General features: G+C 66.4%; 23 pseudogenes; all 23 read left to right on the forward strand.

The window, feature by feature from the left end:
- Nucleotides 1-755: 755 nt before the first annotated feature.
- LOC132358295 (5S ribosomal RNA) lies at nucleotides 756-874 on the forward strand (annotated as a pseudogene).
- A 909-nt stretch (nucleotides 875-1783) lies between these two features.
- Nucleotides 1784-1902, forward strand: LOC132358693 (5S ribosomal RNA; annotated as a pseudogene).
- Nucleotides 1903-2813: 911 nt separating this feature from the next.
- Nucleotides 2814-2932, forward strand: LOC132358473 (5S ribosomal RNA; annotated as a pseudogene).
- An 896-nt stretch (nucleotides 2933-3828) lies between these two features.
- Nucleotides 3829-3947, forward strand: LOC132358297 (5S ribosomal RNA; annotated as a pseudogene).
- Nucleotides 3948-4856: 909 nt separating this feature from the next.
- LOC132358694 (5S ribosomal RNA) lies at nucleotides 4857-4975 on the forward strand (annotated as a pseudogene).
- Nucleotides 4976-5886: 911 nt separating this feature from the next.
- Nucleotides 5887-6005, forward strand: LOC132358474 (5S ribosomal RNA; annotated as a pseudogene).
- An 896-nt stretch (nucleotides 6006-6901) lies between these two features.
- LOC132358298 (5S ribosomal RNA) lies at nucleotides 6902-7020 on the forward strand (annotated as a pseudogene).
- Nucleotides 7021-7929: 909 nt separating this feature from the next.
- LOC132358695 (5S ribosomal RNA) lies at nucleotides 7930-8048 on the forward strand (annotated as a pseudogene).
- A 911-nt stretch (nucleotides 8049-8959) lies between these two features.
- Nucleotides 8960-9078, forward strand: LOC132358475 (5S ribosomal RNA; annotated as a pseudogene).
- An 896-nt stretch (nucleotides 9079-9974) lies between these two features.
- LOC132358299 (5S ribosomal RNA) lies at nucleotides 9975-10093 on the forward strand (annotated as a pseudogene).
- A 909-nt stretch (nucleotides 10094-11002) lies between these two features.
- LOC132358696 (5S ribosomal RNA) lies at nucleotides 11003-11121 on the forward strand (annotated as a pseudogene).
- A 910-nt stretch (nucleotides 11122-12031) lies between these two features.
- LOC132358476 (5S ribosomal RNA) lies at nucleotides 12032-12150 on the forward strand (annotated as a pseudogene).
- An 896-nt stretch (nucleotides 12151-13046) lies between these two features.
- LOC132358300 (5S ribosomal RNA) lies at nucleotides 13047-13165 on the forward strand (annotated as a pseudogene).
- Nucleotides 13166-14074: 909 nt separating this feature from the next.
- On the forward strand, nucleotides 14075-14193 carry LOC132358697 (5S ribosomal RNA; annotated as a pseudogene).
- Nucleotides 14194-15104: 911 nt separating this feature from the next.
- LOC132358477 (5S ribosomal RNA) lies at nucleotides 15105-15223 on the forward strand (annotated as a pseudogene).
- An 896-nt stretch (nucleotides 15224-16119) lies between these two features.
- LOC132358301 (5S ribosomal RNA) lies at nucleotides 16120-16238 on the forward strand (annotated as a pseudogene).
- A 909-nt stretch (nucleotides 16239-17147) lies between these two features.
- LOC132358698 (5S ribosomal RNA) lies at nucleotides 17148-17266 on the forward strand (annotated as a pseudogene).
- Nucleotides 17267-18177: 911 nt separating this feature from the next.
- LOC132358478 (5S ribosomal RNA) lies at nucleotides 18178-18296 on the forward strand (annotated as a pseudogene).
- An 896-nt stretch (nucleotides 18297-19192) lies between these two features.
- Nucleotides 19193-19311, forward strand: LOC132358302 (5S ribosomal RNA; annotated as a pseudogene).
- Nucleotides 19312-20220: 909 nt separating this feature from the next.
- Nucleotides 20221-20339, forward strand: LOC132358700 (5S ribosomal RNA; annotated as a pseudogene).
- Nucleotides 20340-21250: 911 nt separating this feature from the next.
- Nucleotides 21251-21369, forward strand: LOC132358556 (5S ribosomal RNA; annotated as a pseudogene).
- Nucleotides 21370-22265: 896 nt separating this feature from the next.
- On the forward strand, nucleotides 22266-22384 carry LOC132358303 (5S ribosomal RNA; annotated as a pseudogene).
- A 909-nt stretch (nucleotides 22385-23293) lies between these two features.
- Nucleotides 23294-23412, forward strand: LOC132358701 (5S ribosomal RNA; annotated as a pseudogene).
- Nucleotides 23413-23463: the final 51 nt, after the last annotated feature.

Consider the following 23463-nt stretch of genomic DNA (forward strand, 5'->3'; position numbering starts at 1 on the left):
GCCAGAAGGCGGCCCTGGAAGATAGCCATAAACCAGCCGCTCCCGTGGTGGCTGGCCCGCAGCCAGACTGCGCCGCACGCCCAGGTGAAGGCCGTGAGGCACGCGAAGCCCTCGACCTACAACTGGCCGTCCCCACCAGCGCGCATCCACGCCGCAGCCACCTAATTGCCCGTGTGTCTCTATACAGCTCCCTCCGGAAAAAGCCCACCCTCTGCCGTTTCGCTACGGCTGGAGGCAGGAGCGGGGTCGTGGGCCGTGACTGGTTCTCCAGGTCGGCTGACCTCCAGGCATCGGAACTGTGCTTGGCGGGTGGCGTGGCTGAAAGGGTAGTTTGCTGGGGCTAAGAGGCCGTGGCAGCCCAACGGTGGATCCCAGTGGCTTTGGGCCAACTGCCGTCGAGCAGGAAGGCCGGCCCGGCCATGGCTGGGCTGCTCCTAGAACTGCGAGGGTGGACAGGTTGTGTAATGCCCAAGGGACAGCAGGCCACTGGCCCTTAAGCCTCTGAGGCCACGTCCTTGTGAGCGTCGAGCGGGATCTGAGGTGGAGCGTCAAGCGCCTACGGGTCCGGAGGTTCCCGCCCGAACAGGGCTGCAAGGTCGCCCAAGACTCTGCCACCTCCGGGTCCCCGAGGCCTCCTGTCACCTGCCTGGGCAGGCAGCAGGGCCGTGCAGCAGAGGGCTGGTCGCCGGACTGGTGGTAATTCGCCAGCACCAGCTAAGCTGAGCCTCAAGAGTCACCCCGTGGCCCCCGCTGCCTTCTACGGCCATACCACCCTAAACGCACCCCATCTCGTCTGACCTCGGAAGCTAAGCAGGGTCGGGTCTGTTTACTACCTGGATGGGAGACCACCTGGGAATACTAGGTGCTGTAGTATTTTTTGCCCCCCGATCTGCCTTTTCTTGTCATCGCCGGTGCTCAAGGCTTCCGCTGCTCCCGCCGGGCACTGCTGCAGGCCTCATCTACTCAGGCCTCTCGCAACACAGCGTGCGCCAGAGGGGGCCCACCCAGCCGGTCTGGGTGGACATGCCGCCAGAAGGCGGCCCTGGAAGGCAGCCGCACCCCAGCCTCTCCCGGGGTGGCTGGCCCGGACCCAGACTCCGCTGCAGGCCCGGGTGAAGATCGTGAGGCCCGCGAGGCCCTCGACCTGCCCGTGGCCAACCCAACCAGCGCCCATCTGCGCCGCAGCCACCTGTCTGCCTCTGTGTCTCTCCACAGCTCCCTCCGGAAAAAGCCCACCCTCCGCTGTTTCGCCATGGCCGGGGGCGGGAGCGGGGTCCTGGGCCGGTCCGGTTCTCCGGGCCAGCCGGCCACCATGCGCTGGGAACTGTGCTCAGCGGGTGGCGTGTGGGCAAGGGTGGCCTTGCTGGGTCCAAGGGGCCGTGCCACATCAATGGTGGCTCCCAGTGGCTTTGGGCTAACTGCCTTCAGGCAGGAGGGCCAGCCCGGCCGCGGCTGGACTGCACCTAGCACTGCGTGGGTGGACAGGGTGGGGAATGCCCAAGGGACCGTGGACCACGGACCCTTAAGCCTTCAGAGCCACGTCTTTGTGAGCGTCGAGCGGGATCTGGGGCGGTTCGCCATGCGCCTATGTGCCTGGATGTTCCCGCCAGAACTGAGCTGCTAGAGCGTCCAAGACTCCACCACACCCGGACCCCGAAGCCTGCTATCGCCTGCCTGGGCGGGCCGCAGGGCCGTGCTGCAGAGGGCTGGTCGCCGGACTGGCGGTAATTTGCCAGCACCAGGTAAGCTGAGCCTCAAGAGGCACCCCGTGGGCCCCGCTGCCTTCTATGGCCATACCACCCTATACGCACCCCATCTCGTCTGATTTCCGAAGCTAAGCAGGGTCGGGTCTGTTTACTACCTGGATGGGAGACCACCTGGGAATACTAGGTGCTGTAGTATTTTTTGCCCCCCGATTGCCCTTTTCTTGTAGTGGCCGGTACTCAAGGCTTCCTCTGCCCCCGCCGGGCACTGCTGCAGGCCTCATCTACTCAGGCCTCTCCCGACACAGCGTGCGCCGGAGGGGGCCATCCCCGCCGGTCTGGCTGGACATGCCCCCAGAAGGCGGCCCTGGAAGGCAACCGCACGCCAGCCGCTGCCGGGGTGGCTGGCCCGGACCCAGACACCGCCGCAGGCCCGGGTGAAGATCGTGAGGCCCGCGAGGCCCTCGACCTGCACCTGGCCGACCACACCAGCGCCCCTCCACGCCGCAGCCACCCGTCTGCCCGTGTGTCTCTCCACAGCTCCCTCCGGAAAAAGCCCACACTCCACTCTTTCACCACGGCCGGGGGCGGGAGTGGGGTCGTGGGCCGGGAATGGTTCTCCGGGCCGGCCGGTCACCGGGTGCAGGGAACTTTGCTCAGCATTTGGCGGAGGGGCAAGGGTGGCCTTGCTGGGTCTAAGGGGTCTTGCCGACTCAATGGTGCCTCCCAGTGGCTTCAGGCCAACTGCCGTCGGGCAGGAGGGCCAGCCTGGCCGCGGCCGGGCTTCACCTAGAACTGTGTGGGCAGACAGGGTGGCGAATGCCCAAAGGACCGTGGGCCACGGGCCCTTAAGCCCCCGGGGCCACGTCCTTGTGGGCGTCAAGCGGGATCTGGGGCAGAGGGCCAAGCTCCTATGGGCCTGGAGGGTCCCGCCTGACCTGAGCTGCGAGGTCTCCCACGAGTCCGCCAATCCCGGGTGCCCGAGGCCTCCTGTCGCCTGCCTTGGTGGGCGGGCTGGGCCGTGCCGGAGAGGGTTGGCTGCCGGGCTGTCGGCAAGCCCCAGCACCAGGGAAGCTAAGCCTCAAGAGGCACCCCGTGGCCCCCGCAGCCTTCTACCGCCATACCACCCTGAACGCGCCCGATATCGTCTGATCCTGGAAGCTAAGCAGGGTCGGGCCTGCTTAGTACTTGGATGGGAGACCACATGGGAATACCAGGTGCTGTAGGCTTTTTTGCCTCCCACTATAAATTCTCCTTTAGGCGCCCACGGCTGATGCCGCCTCCGCCTCTGCAGGCCTCACCTCCTCAGGGCCCTCCCAACACAGCGTGCTCTGGAGGGGGCGCTCCCCGCAGGTCTGGATGGAAATGCGGCCAGAAGGCGGCCCTGGAAGATAGCCATAAACCAGCCGCTCCCGTGGTGGCTGGCCCGCAGCCAGACTGCGCCGCACGCCCAGGTGAAGGCCGTGAGGCACGCGAAGCCCTCGACCTACAACTGGCCGTCCCCACCAGCGCGCATCCACGCCGCAGCCACCTAATTGCCCGTGTGTCTCTATACAGCTCCCTCCGGAAAAAGCCCACCCTCTGCCGTTTCGCTACGGCTGGAGGCAGGAGCGGGGTCGTGGGCCGTGACTGGTTCTCCAGGTCGGCTGACCTCCAGGCATCGGAACTGTGCTTGGCGGGTGGCGTGGCTGAAAGGGTAGTTTGCTGGGGCTAAGAGGCCGTGGCAGCCCAACGGTGGATCCCAGTGGCTTTGGGCCAACTGCCGTCGAGCAGGAAGGCCGGCCCGGCCATGGCTGGGCTGCTCCTAGAACTGCGAGGGTGGACAGGTTGTGTAATGCCCAAGGGACAGCAGGCCACTGGCCCTTAAGCCTCTGAGGCCACGTCCTTGTGAGCGTCGAGCGGGATCTGAGGTGGAGCGTCAAGCGCCTACGGGTCCGGAGGTTCCCGCCCGAACAGGGCTGCAAGGTCGCCCAAGACTCTGCCACCTCCGGGTCCCCGAGGCCTCCTGTCGCCTGCCTGGGCAGGCAGCAGGGCCGTGCAGCAGAGGGCTGGTCGCCGGACTGGTGGTAATTCGCCAGCACCAGCTAAGCTGAGCCTCAAGAGTCACCCCGTGGCCCCCGCTGCCTTCTACGGCCATACCACCCTAAACGCACCCCATCTCGTCTGACCTCGGAAGCTAAGCAGGGTCGGGTCTGTTTACTACCTGGATGGGAGACCACCTGGGAATACTAGGTGCTGTAGTATTTTTTGCCCCCCGATCTGCCTTTTCTTGTCATCGCCGGTGCTCAAGGCTTCCGCTGCTCCCGCCGGGCACTGCTGCAGGCCTCATCTACTCAGGCCTCTCGCAACACAGCGTGCGCCAGAGGGGGCCCACCCAGCCGGTCTGGGTGGACATGCCGCCAGAAGGCGGCCCTGGAAGGCAGCCGCACCCCAGCCTCTCCCGGGGTGGCTGGCCCGGACCCAGACTCCGCTGCAGGCCCGGGTGAAGATCGTGAGGCCCGCGAGGCCCTCGACCTGCCCGTGGCCAACCCAACCAGCGCCCATCTGCGCCGCAGCCACCTGTCTGCCTCTGTGTCTCTCCACAGCTCCCTCCGGAAAAAGCCCACCCTCCGCTGTTTCGCCATGGCCGGGGGCGGGAGCGGGGTCCTGGGCCGGTCCGGTTCTCCGGGCCAGCCGGCCACCATGCGCTGGGAACTGTGCTCAGCGGGTGGCGTGTGGGCAAGGGTGGCCTTGCTGGGTCCAAGGGGCCGTGCCGCATCAATGGTGGCTCCCAGTGGCTTTGGGCTAACTGCCTTCAGGCAGGAGGGCCAGCCCGGCCGCGGCTGGACTGCACCTAGCACTGCGTGGGTGGACAGGGTGGGGAATGCCCAAGGGACCGTGGACCACGGACCCTTAAGCCTTCAGAGCCACGTCTTTGTGAGCGTCGAGCGGGATCTGGGGCGGTTCGCCATGCGCCTATGTGCCTGGATGTTCCCGCCAGAACTGAGCTGCTAGAGCGTCCAAGACTCCACCACACCCGGACCCCGAAGCCTGCTATCGCCTGCCTGGGCGGGCCGCAGGGCCGTGCTGCAGAGGGCTGGTCGCCGGACTGGCGGTAATTTGCCAGCACCAGGTAAGCTGAGCCTCAAGAGGCACCCCGTGGGCCCCGCTGCCTTCTATGGCCATACCACCCTATACGCACCCCATCTCGTCTGATTTCCGAAGCTAAGCAGGGTCGGGTCTGTTTACTACCTGGATGGGAGACCACCTGGGAATACTAGGTGCTGTAGTATTTTTTGCCCCCCGATTGCCCTTTTCTTGTAGTGGCCGGTACTCAAGGCTTCCTCTGCCCCCGCCGGGCACTGCTGCAGGCCTCATCTACTCAGGCCTCTCCCGACACAGCGTGCGCCGGAGGGGGCCATCCCCGCCGGTCTGGCTGGACATGCCCCCAGAAGGCGGCCCTGGAAGGCAACCGCACGCCAGCCGCTGCCGGGGTGGCTGGCCCGGACCCAGACACCGCCGCAGGCCCGGGTGAAGATCGTGAGGCCCGCGAGGCCCTCGACCTGCACCTGGCCGACCACACCAGCGCCCCTCCACGCCGCAGCCACCCGTCTGCCCGTGTGTCTCTCCACAGCTCCCTCCGGAAAAAGCCCACACTCCACTCTTTCACCACGGCCGGGGGCGGGAGTGGGGTCGTGGGCCGGGAATGGTTCTCCGGGCCGGCCGGTCACCGGGTGCAGGGAACTTTGCTCAGCATTTGGCGGAGGGGCAAGGGTGGCCTTGCTGGGTCTAAGGGGTCTTGCCGACTCAATGGTGCCTCCCAGTGGCTTCAGGCCAACTGCCGTCGGGCAGGAGGGCCAGCCTGGCCGCGGCCGGGCTTCACCTAGAACTGTGTGGGCAGACAGGGTGGCGAATGCCCAAAGGACCGTGGGCCACGGGCCCTTAAGCCCCCAGGGCCACGTCCTTGTGGGCGTCAAGCGGGATCTGGGGCAGAGGGCCAAGCTCCTATGGGCCTGGAGGGTCCCGCCTGACCTGAGCTGCGAGGTCTCCCACGAGTCCGCCAATCCCGGGTGCCCGAGGCCTCCTGTCGCCTGCCTTGGTGGGCGGGCTGGGCCGTGCCGGAGAGGGTTGGCTGCCGGGCTGTCGGCAAGCCCCAGCACCAGGGAAGCTAAGCCTCAAGAGGCACCCCGTGGCCCCCGCAGCCTTCTACCGCCATACCACCCTGAACGCGCCCGATATCGTCTGATCCTGGAAGCTAAGCAGGGTCGGGCCTGCTTAGTACTTGGATGGGAGACCACATGGGAATACCAGGTGCTGTAGGCTTTTTTGCCTCCCACTATAAATTCTCCTTTAGGCGCCCACGGCTGATGCCGCCTCCGCCTCTGCAGGCCTCACCTCCTCAGGGCCCTCCCAACACAGCGTGCTCTGGAGGGGGCGCTCCCCGCAGGTCTGGATGGAAATGCGGCCAGAAGGCGGCCCTGGAAGATAGCCATAAACCAGCCGCTCCCGTGGTGGCTGGCCCGCAGCCAGACTGCGCCGCACGCCCAGGTGAAGGCCGTGAGGCACGCGAAGCCCTCGACCTACAACTGGCCGTCCCCACCAGCGCGCATCCACGCCGCAGCCACCTAATTGCCCGTGTGTCTCTATACAGCTCCCTCCGGAAAAAGCCCACCCTCTGCCGTTTCGCTACGGCTGGAGGCAGGAGCGGGGTCGTGGGCCGTGACTGGTTCTCCAGGTCGGCTGACCTCCAGGCATCGGAACTGTGCTTGGCGGGTGGCGTGGCTGAAAGGGTAGTTTGCTGGGGCTAAGAGGCCGTGGCAGCCCAACGGTGGATCCCAGTGGCTTTGGGCCAACTGCCGTCGAGCAGGAAGGCCGGCCCGGCCATGGCTGGGCTGCTCCTAGAACTGCGAGGGTGGACAGGTTGTGTAATGCCCAAGGGACAGCAGGCCACTGGCCCTTAAGCCTCTGAGGCCACGTCCTTGTGAGCGTCGAGCGGGATCTGAGGTGGAGCGTCAAGCGCCTACGGGTCCGGAGGTTCCCGCCCGAACAGGGCTGCAAGGTCGCCCAAGACTCTGCCACCTCCGGGTCCCCGAGGCCTCCTGTCGCCTGCCTGGGCAGGCAGCAGGGCCGTGCAGCAGAGGGCTGGTCGCCGGACTGGTGGTAATTCGCCAGCACCAGCTAAGCTGAGCCTCAAGAGTCACCCCGTGGCCCCCGCTGCCTTCTACGGCCATACCACCCTAAACGCACCCCATCTCGTCTGACCTCGGAAGCTAAGCAGGGTCGGGTCTGTTTACTACCTGGATGGGAGACCACCTGGGAATACTAGGTGCTGTAGTATTTTTTGCCCCCCGATCTGCCTTTTCTTGTCATCGCCGGTGCTCAAGGCTTCCGCTGCTCCCGCCGGGCACTGCTGCAGGCCTCATCTACTCAGGCCTCTCGCAACACAGCGTGCGCCAGAGGGGGCCCACCCAGCCGGTCTGGGTGGACATGCCGCCAGAAGGCGGCCCTGGAAGGCAGCCGCACCCCAGCCTCTCCCGGGGTGGCTGGCCCGGACCCAGACTCCGCTGCAGGCCCGGGTGAAGATCGTGAGGCCCGCGAGGCCCTCGACCTGCCCGTGGCCAACCCAACCAGCGCCCATCTGCGCCGCAGCCACCTGTCTGCCTCTGTGTCTCTCCACAGCTCCCTCCGGAAAAAGCCCACCCTCCGCTGTTTCGCCATGGCCGGGGGCGGGAGCGGGGTCCTGGGCCGGTCCGGTTCTCCGGGCCAGCCGGCCACCATGCGCTGGGAACTGTGCTCAGCGGGTGGCGTGTGGGCAAGGGTGGCCTTGCTGGGTCCAAGGGGCCGTGCCGCATCAATGGTGGCTCCCAGTGGCTTTGGGCTAACTGCCTTCAGGCAGGAGGGCCAGCCCGGCCGCGGCTGGACTGCACCTAGCACTGCGTGGGTGGACAGGGTGGGGAATGCCCAAGGGACCGTGGACCACGGACCCTTAAGCCTTCAGAGCCACGTCTTTGTGAGCGTCGAGCGGGATCTGGGGCGGTTCGCCATGCGCCTATGTGCCTGGATGTTCCCGCCAGAACTGAGCTGCTAGAGCGTCCAAGACTCCACCACACCCGGACCCCGAAGCCTGCTATCGCCTGCCTGGGCGGGCCGCAGGGCCGTGCTGCAGAGGGCTGGTCGCCGGACTGGCGGTAATTTGCCAGCACCAGGTAAGCTGAGCCTCAAGAGGCACCCCGTGGGCCCCGCTGCCTTCTATGGCCATACCACCCTATACGCACCCCATCTCGTCTGATTTCCGAAGCTAAGCAGGGTCGGGTCTGTTTACTACCTGGATGGGAGACCACCTGGGAATACTAGGTGCTGTAGTATTTTTTGCCCCCCGATTGCCCTTTTCTTGTAGTGGCCGGTACTCAAGGCTTCCTCTGCCCCCGCCGGGCACTGCTGCAGGCCTCATCTACTCAGGCCTCTCCCGACACAGCGTGCGCCGGAGGGGGCCATCCCCGCCGGTCTGGCTGGACATGCCCCCAGAAGGCGGCCCTGGAAGGCAACCGCACGCCAGCCGCTGCCGGGGTGGCTGGCCCGGACCCAGACACCGCCGCAGGCCCGGGTGAAGATCGTGAGGCCCGCGAGGCCCTCGACCTGCACCTGGCCGACCACACCAGCGCCCCTCCACGCCGCAGCCACCCGTCTGCCCGTGTGTCTCTCCACAGCTCCCTCCGGAAAAAGCCCACACTCCACTCTTTCACCACGGCCGGGGGCGGGAGTGGGGTCGTGGGCCGGGAATGGTTCTCCGGGCCGGCCGGTCACCGGGTGCAGGGAACTTTGCTCAGCATTTGGCGGAGGGGCAAGGGTGGCCTTGCTGGGTCTAAGGGGTCTTGCCGACTCAATGGTGCCTCCCAGTGGCTTCAGGCCAACTGCCATCGGGCAGGAGGGCCAGCCTGGCCGCGGCCGGGCTTCACCTAGAACTGTGTGGGCAGACAGGGTGGCGAATGCCCAAAGGACCGTGGGCCACGGGCCCTTAAGCCCCCGGGGCCACGTCCTTGTGGGCGTCAAGCGGGATCTGGGGCAGAGGGCCAAGCTCCTATGGGCCTGGAGGGTCCCGCCTGACCTGAGCTGCGAGGTCTCCCACGAGTCCGCCAATCCCGGGTGCCCGAGGCCTCCTGTTGCCTGCCTTGGTGGGCGGGCTGGGCCGTGCCGGAGAGGGTTGGCTGCCGGGCTGTCGGCAAGCCCCAGCACCAGGGAAGCTAAGCCTCAAGAGGCACCCCGTGGCCCCCGCAGCCTTCTACCGCCATACCACCCTGAACGCGCCCGATATCGTCTGATCCTGGAAGCTAAGCAGGGTCGGGCCTGCTTAGTACTTGGATGGGAGACCACATGGGAATACCAGGTGCTGTAGGCTTTTTTGCCTCCCACTATAAATTCTCCTTTAGGCGCCCACGGCTGATGCCGCCTCCGCCTCTGCAGGCCTCACCTCCTCAGGGCCCTCCCAACACAGCGTGCTCTGGAGGGGGCGCTCCCCGCAGGTCTGGATGGAAATGCGGCCAGAAGGCGGCCCTGGAAGATAGCCATAAACCAGCCGCTCCCGTGGTGGCTGGCCCGCAGCCAGACTGCGCCGCACGCCCAGGTGAAGGCCGTGAGGCACGCGAAGCCCTCCACCTACAACTGGCCGTCCCCACCAGCGCGCATCCACGCCGCAGCCACCTAATTGCCCGTGTGTCTCTATACAGCTCCCTCCGGAAAAAGCCCACCCTCTGCCGTTTCGCTACGGCTGGAGGCAGGAGCGGGGTCGTGGGCCGTGACTGGTTCTCCAGGTCGGCTGACCTCCAGGCATCGGAACTGTGCTTGGCGGGTGGCGTGGCTGAAAGGGTAGTTTGCTGGGGCTAAGAGGCCGTGGCAGCCCAACGGTGGATCCCAGTGGCTTTGGGCCAACTGCCGTCGAGCAGGAAGGCCGGCCCGGCCATGGCTGGGCTGCTCCTAGAACTGCGAGGGTGGACAGGTTGTGTAATGCCCAAGGGACAGCAGGCCACTGGCCCTTAAGCCTCTGAGGCCACGTCCTTGTGAGCGTCGAGCGGGATCTGAGGTGGAGCGTCAAGCGCCTACGGGTCCGGAGGTTCCCGCCCGAACAGGGCTGCAAGGTCGCCCAAGACTCTGCCACCTCCGGGTCCCCGAGGCCTCCTGTCGCCTGCCTGGGCAGGCAGCAGGGCCGTGCAGCAGAGGGCTGGTCGCCGGACTGGTGGTAATTCGCCAGCACCAGCTAAGCTGAGCCTCAAGAGTCACCCCGTGGCCCCCGCTGCCTTCTACGGCCATACCACCCTAAACGCACCCCATCTCGTCTGACCTCGGAAGCTAAGCAGGGTCGGGTCTGTTTACTACCTGGATGGGAGACCACCTGGGAATACTAGGTGCTGTAGTATTTTTTGCCCCCCGATCTGCCTTTTCTTGTCATCGCCGGTGCTCAAGGCTTCCGCTGCTCCCGCCGGGCACTGCTGCAGGCCTCATCTACTCAGGCCTCTCGCAACACAGCGTGCGCCAGAGGGGGCCCACCCAGCCGGTCTGGGTGGACATGCCGCCAGAAGGCGGCCCTGGAAGGCAGCCGCACCCCAGCCTCTCCCGGGGTGGCTGGCCCGGACCCAGACTCCGCTGCAGGCCCGGGTGAAGATCGTGAGGCCCGCGAGGCCCTCGACCTGCCCGTGGCCAACCCAACCAGCGCCCATCTGCGCCGCAGCCACCTGTCTGCCTCTGTGTCTCTCCACAGCTCCCTCCGGAAAAAGCCCACCCTCCGCTGTTTCGCCATGGCCGGGGGCGGGAGCGGGGTCCTGGGCCGGTCCGGTTCTCCGGGCCAGCCGGCCACCATGCGCTGGGAACTGTGCTCAGCGGGTGGCGTGTGGGCAAGGGTGGCCTTGCTGGGTCCAAGGGGCCGTGCCGCATCAATGGTGGCTCCCAGTGGCTTTGGGCTAACTGCCTTCAGGCAGGAGGGCCAGCCCGGCCGCGGCTGGACTGCACCTAGCACTGCGTGGGTGGACAGGGTGGGGAATGCCCAAGGGACCGTGGACCACGGACCCTTAAGCCTTCAGAGCCACGTCTTTGTGAGCGTCGAGCAGGATCTGGGGCGGTTCGCCATGCGCCTATGTGCCTGGATGTTCCCGCCAGAACTGAGCTGCTAGAGCGTCCAAGACTCCACCACACCCGGACCCCGAAGCCTGCTATCGCCTGCCTGGGCGGGCCGCAGGGCCGTGCTGCAGAGGGCTGGTCGCCGGACTGGCGGTAATTTGCCAGCACCAGGTAAGCTGAGCCTCAAGAGGCACCCCGTGGGCCCCGCTGCCTTCTATGGCCATACCACCCTATACGCACCCCATCTCGTCTGATTTCCGAAGCTAAGCAGGGTCGGGTCTGTTTACTACCTGGATGGGAGACCACCTGGGAATACTAGGTGCTGTAGTATTTTTTGCCCCCCGATTGCCCTTTTCTTGTAGTGGCCGGTACTCAAGGCTTCCTCTGCCCCCGCCGGGCACTGCTGCAGGCCTCATCTACTCAGGCCTCTCCCGACACAGCGTGCGCCGGAGGGGGCCATCCCCGCCGGTCTGGCTGGACATGCCCCCAGAAGGCGGCCCTGGAAGGCAACCGCACGCCAGCCGCTGCCGGGGTGGCTGGCCCGGACCCAGACACCGCCGCAGGCCCGGGTGAAGATCGTGAGGCCCGCGAGGCCCTCGACCTGCACCTGGCCGACCACACCAGCGCCCCTCCACGCCGCAGCCACCCGTCTGCCCGTGTGTCTCTCCACAGCTCCCTCCGGAAAAAGCCCACACTCCACTCTTTCACCACGGCCGGGGGCGGGAGTGGGGTCGTGGGCCGGGAATGGTTCTCCGGGCCGGCCGGTCACCGGGTGCAGGGAACTTTGCTCAGCATTTGGCGGAGGGGCAAGGGTGGCCTTGCTGGGTCTAAGGGGTCTTGCCGACTCAATGGTGCCTCCCAGTGGCTTCAGGCCAACTGCCGTCGGGCAGGAGGGCCAGCCTGGCCGCGGCCGGGCTTCACCTAGAACTGTGTGGGCAGACAGGGTAGCGAATGCCCAAAGGACCGTGGGCCACGGGCCCTTAAGCCCCCGGGGCCACGTCCTTGTGGGCGTCAAGCGGGATCTGGGGCAGAGGGCCAAGCTCCTATGGGCCTGGAGGGTCCCGCCTGACCTGAGCTGCGAGGTCTCCCACGAGTCCGCCAATCCCGGGTGCCCGAGGCCTCCTGTCGCCTGCCTTGGTGGGCGGCTGGGCCGTGCCGGAGAGGGTTGGCTGCCGGGCTGTCGGCAAGCCCCAGCACCAGGGAAGCTAAGCCTCAAGAGGCACCCCGTGGCCCCCGCAGCCTTCTACCGCCATACCACCCTGAACGCGCCCGATATCGTCTGATCCTGGAAGCTAAGCAGGGTCGGGCCTGCTTAGTACTTGGATGGGAGACCACATGGGAATACCAGGTGCTGTAGGCTTTTTTGCCTCCCACTATAAATTCTCCTTTAGGCGCCCACGGCTGATGCCGCCTCCGCCTCTGCAGGCCTCACCTCCTCAGGGCCCTCCCAACACAGCGTGCTCTGGAGGGGGCGCTCCCCGCAGGTCTGGATGGAAATGCGGCCAGAAGGCGGCCCTGGAAGATAGCCATAAACCAGCCGCTCCCGTGGTGGCTGGCCCGCAGCCAGACTGCGCCGCACGCCCAGGTGAAGGCCGTGAGGCACGCGAAGCCCTCCACCTACAACTGGCCGTCCCCACCAGCGCGCATCCACGCCGCAGCCACCTAATTGCCCGTGTGTCTCTATACAGCTCCCTCCGGAAAAAGCCCACCCTCTGCCGTTTCGCTACGGCTGGAGGCAGGAGCGGGGTCGTGGGCCGTGACTGGTTCTCCAGGTCGGCTGACCTCCAGGCATCGGAACTGTGCTTGGCGGGTGGCGTGGCTGAAAGGGTAGTTTGCTGGGGCTAAGAGGCCGTGGCAGCCCAACGGTGGATCCCAGTGGCTTTGGGCCAACTGCCGTCGAGCAGGAAGGCCGGCCCGGCCATGGCTGGGCTGCTCCTAGAACTGCGAGGGTGGACAGGTTGTGTAATGCCCAAGGGACAGCAGGCCACTGGCCCTTAAGCCTCTGAGGCCACGTCCTTGTGAGCGTCGAGCGGGATCTGAGGTGGAGCGTCAAGCGCCTACGGGTCCGGAGGTTCCCGCCCGAACAGGGCTGCAAGGTCGCCCAAGACTCTGCCACCTCCGGGTCCCCGAGGCCTCCTGTCGCCTGCCTGGGCAGGCAGCAGGGCCGTGCAGCAGAGGGCTGGTCGCCGGACTGGTGGTAATTCGCCAGCACCAGCTAAGCTGAGCCTCAAGAGTCACCCCGTGGCCCCCGCTGCCTTCTACGGCCATACCACCCTAAACGCACCCCATCTCGTCTGACCTCGGAAGCTAAGCAGGGTCGGGTCTGTTTACTACCTGGATGGGAGACCACCTGGGAATACTAGGTGCTGTAGTATTTTTTGCCCCCCGATCTGCCTTTTCTTGTCATCGCCGGTGCTCAAGGCTTCCGCTGCTCCCGCCGGGCACTGCTGCAGGCCTCATCTACTCAGGCCTCTCGCAACACAGCGTGCGCCAGAGGGGGCCCACCCAGCCGGTCTGGGTGGACATGCCGCCAGAAGGCGGCCCTGGAAGGCAGCCGCACCCCAGCCTCTCCCGGGGTGGCTGGCCCGGACCCAGACTCCGCTGCAGGCCCGGGTGAAGATCGTGAGGCCCGCGAGGCCCTCGACCTGCCCGTGGCCAACCCAACCAGCGCCCATCTGCGCCGCAGCCACCTGTCTGCCTCTGTGTCTCTCCACAGCTCCCTCCGGAAAAAGCCCACCCTCCGCTGTTTCGCCATGGCCGGGGGCGGGAGCGGGGTCCTGGGCCGGTCCGGTTCTCCGGGCCAGCCGGCCACCATGCGCTGGGAACTGTGCTCAGCGGGTGGCGTGTGGGCAAGGGTGGCCTTGCTGGGTCCAAGGGGCCGTGCCGCATCAATGGTGGCTCCCAGTGGCTTTGGGCTAACTGCCTTCAGGCAGGAGGGCCAGCCCGGCCGCGGCTGGACTGCACCTAGCACTGCGTGGGTGGACAGGGTGGGGAATGCCCAAGGGACCGTGGACCACGGACCCTTAAGCCTTCAGAGCCACGTCTTTGTGAGCGTCGAGCGGGATCTGGGGCGGTTCGCCATGCGCCTATGTGCCTGGATGTTCCCGCCAGAACTGAGCTGCTAGAGCGTCCAAGACTCCACCACACCCGGACCCCGAAGCCTGCTATCGCCTGCCTGGGCGGGCCGCAGGGCCGTGCTGCAGAGGGCTGGTCGCCGGACTGGCGGTAATTTGCCAGCACCAGGTAAGCTGAGCCTCAAGAGGCACCCCGTGGGCCCCGCTGCCTTCTATGGCCATACCACCCTATACGCACCCCATCTCGTCTGATTTCCGAAGCTAAGCAGGGTCGGGTCTGTTTACTACCTGGATGGGAGACCACCTGGGAATACTAGGTGCTGTAGTATTTTTTGCCCCCCGATTGCCCTTTTCTTGTAGTGGCCGGTACTCAAGGCTTCCTCTGCCCCCGCCGGGCACTGCTGCAGGCCTCATCTACTCAGGCCTCTCCCGACACAGCGTGCGCCGGAGGGGGCCATCCCCGCCGGTCTGGCTGGACATGCCCCCAGAAGGCGGCCCTGGAAGGCAACCGCACGCCAGCCGCTGCCGGGGTGGCTGGCCCGGACCCAGACACCGCCGCAGGCCCGGGTGAAGATCGTGAGGCCCGCGAGGCCCTCGACCTGCACCTGGCCGACCACACCAGCGCCCCTCCACGCCGCAGCCACCCGTCTGCCCGTGTGTCTCTCCACAGCTCCCTCCGGAAAAAGCCCACACTCCACTCTTTCACCACGGCCGGGGGCGGGAGTGGGGTCGTGGGCCGGGAATGGTTCTCCGGGCCGGCCGGTCACCGGGTGCAGGGAACTTTGCTCAGCATTTGGCGGAGGGGCAAGGGTGGCCTTGCTGGGTCTAAGGGGTCTTGCCGACTCAATGGTGCCTCCCAGTGGCTTCAGGCCAACTGCCGTCGGGCAGGAGGGCCAGCCTGGCCGCGGCCGGGCTTCACCTAGAACTGTGTGGGCAGACAGGGTGGCGAATGCCCAAAGGACCGTGGGCCACGGGCCCTTAAGCCCCCGGGGCCACGTCCTTGTGGGCGTCAAGCGGGATCTGGGGCAGAGGGCCAAGCTCCTATGGGCCTGGAGGGTCCCGCCTGACCTGAGCTGCGAGGTCTCCCACGAGTCCGCCAATCCCGGGTGCCCGAGGCCTCCTGTTGCCTGCCTTGGTGGGCGGGCTGGGCCGTGCCGGAGAGGGTTGGCTGCCGGGCTGTCGGCAAGCCCCAGCACCAGGGAAGCTAAGCCTCAAGAGGCACCCCGTGGCCCCCGCAGCCTTCTACCGCCATACCACCCTGAACGCGCCCGATATCGTCTGATCCTGGAAGCTAAGCAGGGTCGGGCCTGCTTAGTACTTGGATGGGAGACCACATGGGAATACCAGGTGCTGTAGGCTTTTTTGCCTCCCACTATAAATTCTCCTTTAGGCGCCCACGGCTGATGCCGCCTCCGCCTCTGCAGGCCTCACCTCCTCAGGGCCCTCCCAACACAGCGTGCTCTGGAGGGGGCGCTCCCCGCAGGTCTGGATGGAAATGCGGCCAGAAGGCGGCCCTGGAAGATAGCCATAAACCAGCCGCTCCCGTGGTGGCTGGCCCGCAGCCAGACTGCGCCGCACGCCCAGGTGAAGGCCGTGAGGCACGCGAAGCCCTCCACCTACAACTGGCCGTCCCCACCAGCGCGCATCCACGCCGCAGCCACCTAATTGCCCGTGTGTCTCTATACAGCTCCCTCCGGAAAAAGCCCACCCTCTGCCGTTTCGCTACGGCTGGAGGCAGGAGCGGGGTCGTGGGCCGTGACTGGTTCTCCAGGTCGGCTGACCTCCAGGCATCGGAACTGTGCTTGGCGGGTGGCGTGGCTGAAAGGGTAGTTTGCTGGGGCTAAGAGGCCGTGGCAGCCCAACGGTGGATCCCAGTGGCTTTGGGCCAACTGCCGTCGAGCAGGAAGGCCGGCCCGGCCATGGCTGGGCTGCTCCTAGAACTGCGAGGGTGGACAGGTTGTGTAATGCCCAAGGGACAGCAGGCCACTGGCCCTTAAGCCTCTGAGGCCACGTCCTTGTGAGCGTCGAGCGGGATCTGAGGTGGAGCGTCAAGCGCCTACGGGTCCGGAGGTTCCCGCCCGAACAGGGCTGCAAGGTCGCCCAAGACTCTGCCACCTCCGGGTCCCCGAGGCCTCCTGTCGCCTGCCTGGGCAGGCAGCAGGGCCGTGCAGCAGAGGGCTGGTCGCCGGACTGGTGGTAATTCGCCAGCACCAGCTAAGCTGAGCCTCAAGAGTCACCCCGTGGCCCCCGCTGCCTTCTACGGCCATACCACCCTAAACGCACCCCATCTCGTCTGACCTCGGAAGCTAAGCAGGGTCGGGTCTGTTTACTACCTGGATGGGAGACCACCTGGGAATACTAGGTGCTGTAGTATTTTTTGCCCCCCGATCTGCCTTTTCTTGTCATCGCCGGTGCTCAAGGCTTCCGCTGCTCCCGCCGGGCACTGCTGCAGGCCTCATCTACTCAGGCCTCTCGCAACACAGCGTGCGCCAGAGGGGGCCCACCCAGCCGGTCTGGGTGGACATGCCGCCAGAAGGCGGCCCTGGAAGGCAGCCGCACCCCAGCCTCTCCCGGGGTGGCTGGCCCGGACCCAGACTCCGCTGCAGGCCCGGGTGAAGATCGTGAGGCCCGCGAGGCCCTCGACCTGCCCGTGGCCAACCCAACCAGCGCCCATCTGCGCCGCAGCCACCTGTCTGCCTCTGTGTCTCTCCACAGCTCCCTCCGGAAAAAGCCCACCCTCCGCTGTTTCGCCATGGCCGGGGGCGGGAGCGGGGTCCTGGGCCGGTCCGGTTCTCCGGGCCAGCCGGCCACCATGCGCTGGGAACTGTGCTCAGCGGGTGGCGTGTGGGCAAGGGTGGCCTTGCTGGGTCCAAGGGGCCGTGCCGCATCAATGGTGGCTCCCAGTGGCTTTGGGCTAACTGCCTTCAGGCAGGAGGGCCAGCCCGGCCGCGGCTGGACTGCACCTAGCACTGCGTGGGTGGACAGGGTGGGGAATGCCCAAGGGACCGTGGACCACGGACCCTTAAGCCTTCAGAGCCACGTCTTTGTGAGCGTCGAGCGGGATCTGGGGCGGTTCGCCATGCGCCTATGTGCCTGGATGTTCCCGCCAGAACTGAGCTGCTAGAGCGTCCAAGACTCCACCACACCCGGACCCCGAAGCCTGCTATCGCCTGCCTGGGCGGGCCGCAGGGCCGTGCTGCAGAGGGCTGGTCGCCGGACTGGCGGTAATTTGCCAGCACCAGGTAAGCTGAGCCTCAAGAGGCACCCCGTGGGCCCCGCTGCCTTCTATGGCCATACCACCCTATACGCACCCCATCTCGTCTGATTTCCGAAGCTAAGCAGGGTCGGGTCTGTTTACTACCTGGATGGGAGACCACCTGGGAATACTAGGTGCTGTAGTATTTTTTGCCCCCCGATTGCCCTTTTCTTGTAGTGGCCGGTACTCAAGGCTTCCTCTGCCCCCGCCGGGCACTGCTGCAGGCCTCATCTACTCAGGCCTCTCCCGACACAGCGTGCGCCGGAGGGGGCCATCCCCGCCGGTCTGGCTGGACATGCCCCCAGAAGGCGGCCCTGGAAGGCAACCGCACGCCAGCCGCTGCCGGGGTGGCTGGCCCGGACCCAGACACCGCCGCAGGCCCGGGTGAAGATCGTGAGGCCCGCGAGGCCCTCGACCTGCACCTGGCCGACCACACCAGCGCCCCTCCACGCCGCAGCCACCCGTCTGCCCGTGTGTCTCTCCACAGCTCCCTCCGGAAAAAGCCCACACTCCACTCTTTCACCACGGCCGGGGGCGGGAGTGGGGTCGTGGGCCGGGAATGGTTCTCCGGGCCGGCCGGTCACCGGGTGCAGGGAACTTTGCTCAGCATTTGGCGGAGGGGCAAGGGTGGCCTTGCTGGGTCTAAGGGGTCTTGCCGACTCAATGGTGCCACCCAGTGGCTTCAGGCCAACTGCCGTCGGGCAGGAGGGCCAGCCTGGCCGCGGCCGGGCTTCACCTAGAACTGTGTGGGCAGACAGGGTGGCGAATGCCCAAAGGACCGTGGGCCACGGGCCCTTAAGCCCCCGGGGCCACGTCCTTGTGGGCGTCAAGCGGGATCTGGGGCAGAGGGCCAAGCTCCTATGGGCCTGGAGGGTCCCGCCTGACCTGAGCTGCGAGGTCTCCCACGAGTCCGCCAATCCCGGGTGCCCGAGGCCTCCTGTCGCCTGCCTTGGTGGGCGGGCTGGGCCGTGCCGGAGAGGGTTGGCTGCCGGGCTGTCGGCAAGCCCCAGCACCAGGGAAGCTAAGCCTCAAGAGGCACCCCGTGGCCCCCGCAGCCTTCTACCGCCATACCACCCTGAACGCGCCCGATATCGTCTGATCCTGGAAGCTAAGCAGGGTCGGGCCTGCTTAGTACTTGGATGGGAGACCACATGGGAATACCAGGTGCTGTAGGCTTTTTTGCCTCCCACTATAAATTCTCCTTTAGGCGCCCACGGCTGATGCCGCCTCCGCCTCTGCAGGCCTCACCTCCTCAGGGCCCTCCCAACACAGCGTGCTCTGGAGGGGGCGCTCCCCGCAGGTCTGGATGGAAATGCGGCCAGAAGGCGGCCCTGGAAGATAGCCATAAACCAGCCGCTCCCGTGGTGGCTGGCCCGCAGCCAGACTGCGCCGCACGCCCAGGTGAAGGCCGTGAGGCACGCGAAGCCCTCGACCTACAACTGGCCGTCCCCACCAGCGCGCATCCACGCCGCAGCCACCTAATTGCCCGTGTGTCTCTATACAGCTCCCTCCAGAAAAAGCCCACCCTCTGCCGTTTCGCTACGGCTGGAGGCAGGAGCGGGGTCGTGGGCCGTGACTGGTTCTCCAGGTCGGCTGACCTCCAGGCATCGGAACTGTGCTTGGCGGGTGGCGTGGCTGAAAGGGTAGTTTGCTGGGGCTAAGAGGCCGTGGCAGCCCAACGGTGGATCCCAGTGGCTTTGGGCCAACTGCCGTCGAGCAGGAAGGCCGGCCCGGCCATGGCTGGGCTGCTCCTAGAACTGCGAGGGTGGACAGGTTGTGTAATGCCCAAGGGACAGCAGGCCACTGGCCCTTAAGCCTCTGAGGCCACGTCCTTGTGAGCGTCGAGCGGGATCTGAGGTGGAGCGTCAAGCGCCTACGGGTCCGGAGGTTCCCGCCCGAACAGGGCTGCAAGGTCGCCCAAGACTCTGCCACCTCCGGGTCCCCGAGGCCTCCTGTCGCCTGCCTGGGCAGGCAGCAGGGCCGTGCAGCAGAGGGCTGGTCGCCGGACTGGTGGTAATTCGCCAGCACCAGCTAAGCTGAGCCTCAAGAGTCACCCCGTGGCCCCCGCTGCCTTCTACGGCCATACCACCCTAAACGCACCCCATCTCGTCTGACCTCGGAAGCTAAGCAGGGTCGGGTCTGTTTACTACCTGGATGGGAGACCACCTGGGAATACTAGGTGCTGTAGTATTTTTTGCCCCCCGATCTGCCTTTTCTTGTCATCGCCGGTGCTCAAGGCTTCCGCTGCTCCCGCCGGGCACTGCTGCAGGCCTCATCTACTCAGGCCTCTCGCAACACAGCGTGCGCCAGAGGGGGCCCACCCAGCCGGTCTGGGTGGACATGCCGCCAGAAGGCGGCCCTGGAAGGCAGCCGCACCCCAGCCTCTCCCGGGGTGGCTGGCCCGGACCCAGACTCCGCTGCAGGCCCGGGTGAAGATCGTGAGGCCCGCGAGGCCCTCGACCTGCCCGTGGCCAACCCAACCAGCGCCCATCTGCGCCGCAGCCACCTGTCTGCCTCTGTGTCTCTCCACAGCTCCCTCCGGAAAAAGCCCACCCTCCACTGTTTCGCCATGGCCGGGGGCGGGAGCGGGGTCCTGGGCCGGTCCGGTTCTCCGGGCCAGCCGGCCACCATGCGCTGGGAACTGTGCTCAGCGGGTGGCGTGTGGGCAAGGGTGGCCTTGCTGGGTCCAAGGGGCCGTGCCGCATCAATGGTGGCTCCCAGTGGCTTTGGGCTAACTGCCTTCAGGCAGGAGGGCCAGCCCGGCCGCGGCTGGACTGCACCTAGCACTGCGTGGGTGGACAGGGTGGGGAATGCCCAAGGGACCGTGGACCACGGACCCTTAAGCCTTCAGAGCCACGTCTTTGTGAGCGTCGAGCGGGATCTGGGGCGGTTCGCCATGCGCCTATGTGCCTGGATGTTCCCGCCAGAACTGAGCTGCTAGAGCGTCCAAGACTCCACCACACCCGGACCCCGAAGCCTGCTATCGCCTGCCTGGGCGGGCCGCAGGGCCGTGCTGCAGAGGGCTGGTCGCCGGACTGGCGGTAATTTGCCAGCACCAGGTAAGCTGAGCCTCAAGAGGCACCCCGTGGGCCCCGCTGCCTTCTATGGCCATACCACCCTATACGCACCCCATCTCGTCTGATTTCCGAAGCTAAGCAGGGTCGGGTCTGTTTACTACCTGGATGGGAGACCACCTGGGAATACTAGGTGCTGTAGTATTTTTTGCCCCCCGATTGCCCTTTTCTTGTAGTGGCCGGTACTCAAGGCTTCCTCTGCCCCCGCCGGGCACTGCTGCAGGCCTCATCTACTCAGGCCTCTCCCGACACAGCGTGCGCCGGAGGGGGCCATCCCCGCCGGTCTGGCTGGACATGCCCCCAGAAGGCGGCCCTGGAAGGCAACCGCACGCCAGCCGCTGCCGGGGTGGCTGGCCCGGACCCAGACACCGCCGCAGGCCCGGGTGAAGATCGTGAGGCCCGCGAGGCCCTCGACCTGCACCTGGCCGACCACACCAGCGCCCCTCCACGCCGCAGCCACCCGTCTGCCCGTGTGTCTCTCCACAGCTCCCTCCGGAAAAAGCCCACACTCCACTCTTTCACCACGGCCGGGGGCGGGAGTGGGGTCGTGGGCCGGGAATGGTTCTCCGGGCCGGCCGGTCACCGGGTGCAGGGAACTTTGCTCAGCATTTGGCGGAGGGGCAAGGGTGGCCTTGCTGGGTCTAAGGGGTCTTGCCGACTCAATGGTGCCTCCCAGTGGCTTCAGGCCAACTGCCGTCGGGCAGGAGGGCCAGCCTGGCCGCGGCCGGGCTTCACCTAGAACTGTGTGGGCAGACAGGGTGGCGAATGCCCAAAGGACCGTGGGCCACGGGCCCTTAAGCCCCCGGGGCCACGTCCTTGTGGGCGTCAAGCGGGATCTGGGGCAGAGGGCCAAGCTCCTATGGGCCTGGAGGGTCCCGCCTGACCTGAGCTGCGAGGTCTCCCACGAGTCCGCCAATCCCGGGTGCCCGAGGCCTCCTGTCGCCTGCCTTGGTGGGCGGGCTGGGCCGTGCCGGAGAGGGTTGGCTGCCGGGCTGTCGGCAAGCCCCAGCACCAGGGAAGCTAAGCCTCAAGAGGCACCCCGTGGCCCCCGCAGCCTTCTACCGCCATACCACCCTGAACGCGCCCGATATCGTCTGATCCTGGAAGCTAAGCAGGGTCGGGCCTGCTTAGTACTTGGATGGGAGACCACATGGAAATACCAGGTGCTGTAGGCTTTTTTGCCTCCCACTATAAATTCTCCTTTAGGCGCCCACGGCTGATGCCGCCTCCGCCTCTGCAGGCCTCACCTCCTCAGGGCCCTCCCAACACAGCGTGCTCTGGAGGGGGCGCTCCCCGCAGGTCTGGATGGAAATGCGGCCAGAAGGCGGCCCTGGAAGATAGCCATAAACCAGCCGCTCCCGTGGTGGCTGGCCCGCAGCCAGACTGCGCCGCACGCCCAGCTGAAGGCCGTGAGGCAGGCGACGCCCTCGACCTACAACTGGCCGTCCCCACCAGCGCGCATCCACGCCGCAGCCACCTAATTGCCCGTGTGTCTCTATACAGCTCCCTCCGGAAAAAGCCCACCCTCTGCCGTTTCGCTACGGCTGGAGGCAGGAGCGGGGTCGTGGGCCGTGACTGGTTCTCCAGGTCGGCTGACCTCCAGGCATCGGAACTGTGCTTGGCGGGTGGCGTGGCTGAAAGGGTAGTTTGCTGGGGCTAAGAGGCCGTGGCAGCCCAACGGTGGATCCCAGTGGCTTTGGGCCAACTGCCGTCGAGCAGGAAGGCCGGCCCGGCCATGGCTGGGCTGCTCCTAGAACTGCGAGGGTGGACAGGTTGTGTAATGCCCAAGGGACAGCAGGCCACTGGCCCTTAAGCCTCTGAGGCCACGTCCTTGTGAGCGTCGAGCGGGATCTGAGGTGGAGCGTCAAGCGCCTACGGGTCCGGAGGTTCCCGCCCGAACAGGGTTGCAAGGTCGCCCAAGACTCTGCCACCTCCGGGTCCCTGAGGCCTCCTGTCGCCTGCCTGGGCAGGCAGCAGGGCCGTGCAGCAGAGGGCTGGTCGCCGGACTGGTGGTAATTCGCCAGCACCAGCTAAGCTGAGCCTCAAGAGTCACCCCGTGGCCCCTGCTGCCTTCTACGGCCATACCACCCTAAACGCACCCCATCTCGTCTGACCTCGGAAGCTAAGCAGGGTCGGGTCTGTTTACTACCTGGATGGGAGACCACCTGGGAATACTAGGTGCTGTAGTATTTTTTGCCCCCCGATCTGCCTTTTCTTGTCATCGCCGGTGCTCAAGGCTTCCGCTGCTCCCGCCGGGCACTGCTGCAGGCCTCATCTACTCAGGCCTCTCGCAACACAGCGTGCGCCAGAGGGGGCCCACCCAGCCGGTCTGGGTGGACATGCCGCCAGAAGGCGGCCCTGGAAGGCAGCCGCACCCCAGCCTCTCCCGGGGTGGCTGGCCCGGACCCAGACTCCGCTGCAGGCCCGGGTGAAGATCGTGAGGCCCGCGAGGCCCTCGACCTGCCCGTGGCCAACCCAACCAGCGCCCATCTGCGCCGCAGCCACCTGTCTGCCTCTGTGTCTCTCCACAGCTCCCTCCGGAAAAAGCCCACCCTCCGCTGTTTCGCCATGGCCGGGGGCGGGAGCGGGGTCCTGGGCCGGTCCGGTTCTCCGGGCCAGCCGGCCACCATGCGCTGGGAACTGTGCTCAGCGGGTGGCGTGTGGGCAAGGGTGGCCTTGCTGGGTCCAAGGGGCCGTGCCGCATCAATGGTGGCTCCCAGTGGCTTTGGGCTAACTGCCTTCAGGCAGGAGGGCCAGCCCGGCCGCGGCTGGACTGCACCTAGCACTGCGTGGGTGGACAGGGTGGGGAATGCCCAAGGGACCGTGGACCACGGACCCTTAAGCCTTCAGAGCCACGTCTTTGTGAGCGTCGAGCGGGATCTGGGGCGGTTCGCCATGCGCCTATGTGCCTGGATGTTCCCGCCAGAACTGAGCTGCTAGAGCGTCCAAGACTCCACCACACCCGGACCCCGAAGCCTGCTATCGCCTGCCTGGGCGGGCCGCAGGGCCGTGCTGCAGAGGGCTGGTCGCCGGACTGGCGGTAATTTGCCAGCACCAGGTAAGCTGAGCCTCAAGAGGCACCCCGTGGGCCCCGCTGCCTTCTATGGCCATACCACCCTATACGCACCCCATCTCGTCTGATTTCCGAAGCTAAGCAGGGTCGGGTCTGTTTACTACCTGGATGGGAGACCACCTGGGAATACTAGGTGCTGTAGTATTTTTTGCCCCCCGATTGCCCTTTTCTTGTAGTGGCCGGTACTCAAGGCTTC

Source organism: Balaenoptera ricei, unplaced genomic scaffold, assembly GCF_028023285.1.
Source record: "Balaenoptera ricei isolate mBalRic1 unplaced genomic scaffold, mBalRic1.hap2 scaffold_149, whole genome shotgun sequence".
NCBI classification, from domain to species: Eukaryota; Metazoa; Chordata; class Mammalia; order Artiodactyla; family Balaenopteridae; genus Balaenoptera; species Balaenoptera ricei.